This window comes from Balaenoptera musculus, chromosome X, assembly GCF_009873245.2.
Source record: "Balaenoptera musculus isolate JJ_BM4_2016_0621 chromosome X, mBalMus1.pri.v3, whole genome shotgun sequence".
Classification (NCBI taxonomy): Eukaryota; Metazoa; Chordata; class Mammalia; order Artiodactyla; family Balaenopteridae; genus Balaenoptera; species Balaenoptera musculus.
Genome location: NC_045806.1, coordinates 31,967,021 through 31,972,349, shown reverse-complemented (window position 1 = coordinate 31,972,349; position 5,329 = coordinate 31,967,021).

Here is a 5,329-nt window from a genome sequence, read left to right as displayed (position 1 = left end):
TTCTATCACTAATTGATTTGGCTAACCTCTAAGATCTCAAACTTTCTTCGATAGAAGACCCTCTCCTCTTTAACTCTTCTGGTGTATCTTTAATGCTGTCTTCTTTCTCTTCCCCAACTGCTCCTGTTTACACAGTATATATATATGCTTAAAGAAAAAGAAAATTCTGGAAGGAAGATTTTTTTTCCTCTTCATACTTTATTTCTGAATGTTTTCAATGAATATAAATCACCCTTATATTCAGAAAAAAATAGAGCTATTTACATTTTGAAAAAATATGATTTTTAAATGTTTAATTAGGTTTTAAGCTGTTGTAAGAAAGCAGACTCTCTCATGTACTACTAGATGGAGTTTTAAATTCATAACATTGACAGATGGAAATTTGACACTATATATTTAAAGTCATAAATATAAAATCCATTTGACACTGTAATTCCTCTTTTAGACATTAATTCTGAAAGAATACTGATGTATACCCACAAAGTTGTATGTTCAAAGGTGGTTATTATAGTGTCAATTATTTTTAAAAGTCTGAAATGATCTCATTTTCCAAGAGGACCCCATATGTCCATAAAACGAACTTATGCAGCTTCCACATTGTTGTTTCTAAGAAGTTTTAATGACATAGGGAAAAAGTTATATTATACAAGTAAAAAAGCATGATAACTGTATATACCAATCAATATTTATATCTATCTATCTATGTATCTATCTACCTACTTACCTATCTATCCATCCATCTATCTTAATTTCCTTTGGTTTCTGTAAAAAATTACCAGAAGTTTGGTGACTTAATATAACAGAAATGTATTCTCTCAAAACCCTAGAGGCCAGACATATAAATTCAGTATCACTGGGACAAAATCAAGGTATGGGCAGGCCCATAGTCCCTTTGGAGGCTCTAGGGGAGAATCTGTTCCTTGCCTCTTCCAGCTTCTAGTGGCTGCTGGCCTTCCTTAGCTCATTGCCATTATCAGCCCAATCTCCACCTGTCTTCACATAATCCTTCTCTGTGTATTTGTATCAGATCTGTCTCTGCCTCTCTCTTATAAGAACATGTGGTTGCATTTAGGACTTACCTGGATAATATAGAATAATCTCCTTACCTCAAGATCTGTAACTTAATCACATCTACAAAGTCCTTTTTAGCCATATAAGGTAACATTAACAGGTTCCATTGATTAGGACGTGAGTATCTTTTGGTGGATCATTATTCGACCAACCACACTACCATCAATCTCTCAACCTACCTATCTTTATACCTACCTAGCTTTTTACATATATTAGGCTCTCATTCCCTAAGGAGCAATGGTTCTCAACCAGTTACATTTTGTCCCTAAGGAGACATTTGGCAATTCCTGGAGATATTTTTGGTTGTCCCAACTGGTGAGGGTGGAGGTGCTACAGGCATCTAGTGTGTAGAGAACAGAGATGCTGCTAAAACCCCTCAATGCACAGGACAACATCCTACATGGAATTATCTATCTGAGCCATAATGTCAGGAGTGTCAAGGTTGACAAACCCTGCTGGGGAAAATTTAGACAATTCAGAAAAGTTGATAACAAAATTTAAATCCCAAGCAATCCTGCCAGTGATTGATAACTATTGTTAAACACTTGATATGTCATCAGAGTGAAGTCACAGGAAGATGGCAGAGTAGAGAAATCGAAAAATCTATCCCTCCACAAGCAAAGATTAAGTTGGCAAAACTATCAGTATCAATTTGTTTTTGAACTCTGGAATTTAATTTAAAAAACTTAGAACAACCAGAGAGTGCTTAATGAAAAAAGATTTCTAATTTTGGTAAGAGATCTCTGTGGTGTTTTTGGTTACCTGCCTACCATCCCCATTCCCCAGCTAGGCAGTGGTTATGTGGATGGCAGTCTGTATTCCTCGTTCAGCTTGCTGGTGTCAGAGGGAGAAATATAGACATAGTTCTCAGAGTTGTGGTTGTGCATTTTGGCCGGTTTTGTGGTTCCCTGAGGAATCAGCTCAGAGATCTGTCTTTGCTTCACCAACCTTAGAACTGTCAGGGCTGGAGCAGCCTCCCAGGTGAGCATTTGTTGAAAGCATTTAAAAGCAAATCCTACCTCTCACACAACTCAATATCTAAAAAACAACCAACCTGACTAAAAAATGGCAGAAGATCAGAATAGACATTTTTCCAAGGAAGACACACAGATGGCCAACAGGCACATGAAAAGATGCTCAACATCACTAATCATCAGGGAAATACAAATCAAAACCACAATGAGCTCTCCTCACACCTGTCAGAATGTCTATATCAAAAAGACAAGTGTTGGAGAGGATGAGGAGAAAAGAGAACCCCTGTGCACTGTTGGTGGGAATGTTAATTGGTACAGTCACTATAGAAAACAGTACAGAGGTTCCTCAAGAAACTAAAAATAGAACTACCATATGATCTAGCAATTCTATTCCTGGGGATATATTTGGAAAAGACGAAAACTCTAATTCAAAAAGATACATGCACCCCAGTGTTCATTGCAGCATTATTTACAATAGCCAAGATATGGAAGCAACCTGAGTGTCCATCAACAGATGAATGGATAAAGAAGATGTGGTGTATATATATACAATGGAATACAGTGGAATACTCAGCCGTAAAAAAGGATGAAATTTTGCCATTTGCAAGAACATGGATGGACCTGGAGGGTATGATGCTTAGTGAAGTAAGTCAGACAAAGACAAATACTGCATGGTATCATTTATATATGGAATATAATAAAATAAAATAAATTAATTAATATAACAAAACAGAAACAAACTCATAGATACAGAGAATAAACTAGTGGTTACCAGTGGAGAAAGGGGTACGGGGAGAGGCAAGATAGAGGAAGGGGATTAAGAGGGCCAAACTACTACGTATAAAATAAATAAGATATAAGAATGTGATGTACAGCACAGGGAATATGACCAATATTTTATAATAACTTTAAATGGAGTATAATAAAAGTGTCAAGTCATGATGTTGTACACCTGAAACTAATATAACATTGTAAATCAACTATATTTCACTTAAAAAAAAATACTACCCACAAGCCCTTGAGGCAGAAGATGGTGGAAGGAGCATGGAGCATGCTGTGGATAGGTGACTTGCCCATCCCTGAGGTAGGAAAGTCTCACTCCCAAGGAGACTGAGACTCCCAGAGTGGGCTGCTTGTTGTGCTGATGCCTGCCACCTTGGTGTCTCTGTGTAAGAAGAGTCTCGCGCAGATAAAGAGGTTTCCGGGACCAAGTTGCTTGCCCTGACTGGGTCCCCTTTCTCCTGTTCCTCTCCTGCCACCCTCGCACCCCCACAGACCCCTGGGTCTCTGGGTAGGGAGGAGAGCCTTTGGCCCACAGGAACAAAGACTTCCTGGATCAGGCTGCACTTGTGACTTGGATTTTCACCATCCTGATAGGCATGCTGTGGGTCCCAGTTCACTTTTAACTACAGGTTAGTCAGACAGCCTTCATTAAAGCAGAACTGTTACACAAATGAAATCAAACATAAATGAAAAGTAAAATCTGCCAAAGGGCAAGAGCAATATTAAACATAGAATTTGGGGGTTTTAGGGCTTTTATAAGATCCCTTGAGGCTATTCACAGCCAAACCTCAAAGTTGGACCAAGAAGGAGCAAAGTCTGGGGTCTTAAAATTTCCTTTTTCCCATTAGGGAGAAAAAGCCATGTACAACTTGTATTGGAAGGTGTTTAAAGCATCCTGGAACAAATTCTGGATTTTCTCTTGTTAAAATTCACAAGCAGAGCAGGAAGTAGGTTGCGTAAAACATTAAAGGTGGGAAAAGTCAATGCAAGTAGAATACCTAGGCAGAGCACTACGGATTGTACATATTTGGTAATCCCGGTATCTTTCTGAAAGGAAACAAAAGCTATTATAAAAGCCCTTTTTCTTTACTATAAGAGCCTCAATCCTCCAACAATTCATTCAGATGAAGTTAGTTCTTCTTTTATGCCTAAAGCATCCAAGTAGGGCATTCCTGTATTTTCACCATGTAAATCCCTGTGATATTAATCTGATCAACAGTTGGGTCTACGTTTGGGAGTAAATAGGTCAGTGGGAAATCTTGAGACAGTTATGGAGAATAACGTATTTGACTCACCTGACTGAAGGATACAGGTGATACTAATTTGGGGAAACAGGACTTTCTGTATTTCATCTTTCCTGTCTTTAAAGTAGATTGGGCTCCACAAAGAGAACCTTATGTTCTGCTGTATAATTTCAAATCTTTTTTCTATCTTCTTTTTTTTGTTTTGGCTGGTGAAACAGAGTCTCTGACTTTAAGGCTGCCTGAGTGTGGGTTCTAGTTTTACCTTTTAAAAATGCCACCCTGAATTCTGGAAAGACAGGTACAGCAGCCAAGATCTGCTTACATAATCATGGTTTTCCCTCCAGGAACCGCACTAAGTTCTCAGGGTAAAGAGTCAAGAAATATCCCTCCTGGCTTTGGCAGAGGGAGGGGAGACTAACCATCAGTAAGCACTCCCATAACCTTCTCCATAACAAAGGCCTACTTTCCAGGATAAAATACTTCTCTAGAGCATAATTCTGAAATCTTATCCTGTCTGGAACAGGGAATTCCTCCCCAATCCATCCCCTACAGTCTTCCTGGCCTCAGCTGTTGTGGGGAGGGGGGGAGCTTTAAGAAAATGAATTGGGAATGTTGCAGTCTAAGAAGTCTAAGTAGTAGGAAAGAGGCAAAAATGATATATCACTGGAGTAGGGACAGAAACCATTGTGAAGGCCACAGCACTGAAACACAGGCCCTCTAAAAGACTGACACTTAATCAGAAGGTTATGGCGTGCTTCCTGTCCTCCATACCCTACCACCAAATCAACGAGGCTCCAATATAGTAACAATGGGTAACAGCTGAAAAAGCCGTAAGACACACTCTGAGGAGCAGTGCACAGAGAAGCCCCAAAGCCAAGATGGGGAAGCAAATTAAGGATATTAGAGGAATTTGATGCTTCTAGTACACATAGTTATGATGAACATTTAAAACAGCCCACCTCTTAGCCAGATTAACATAACTCTTCACACTACAAGACTATTTACCTCAATTTTATTACCCAAACATCTATCTTTCAACAAAAAAATGACAAAGCATATCAAAATGCAAGAAAAAAAAAAAACCCACAGTCTGAAGAGACAAAACAAACATCAGAACCATACTCATATATAGTACAGGTATTGGAATTAACAGACAATGAATTTAATATATCTATGAGTAATATGTTAAGGTCTTTAATGGGAAAAGCAAATAACATACAAGACCAAACATGTAATGTAAGCAGAGAGACAGAAACA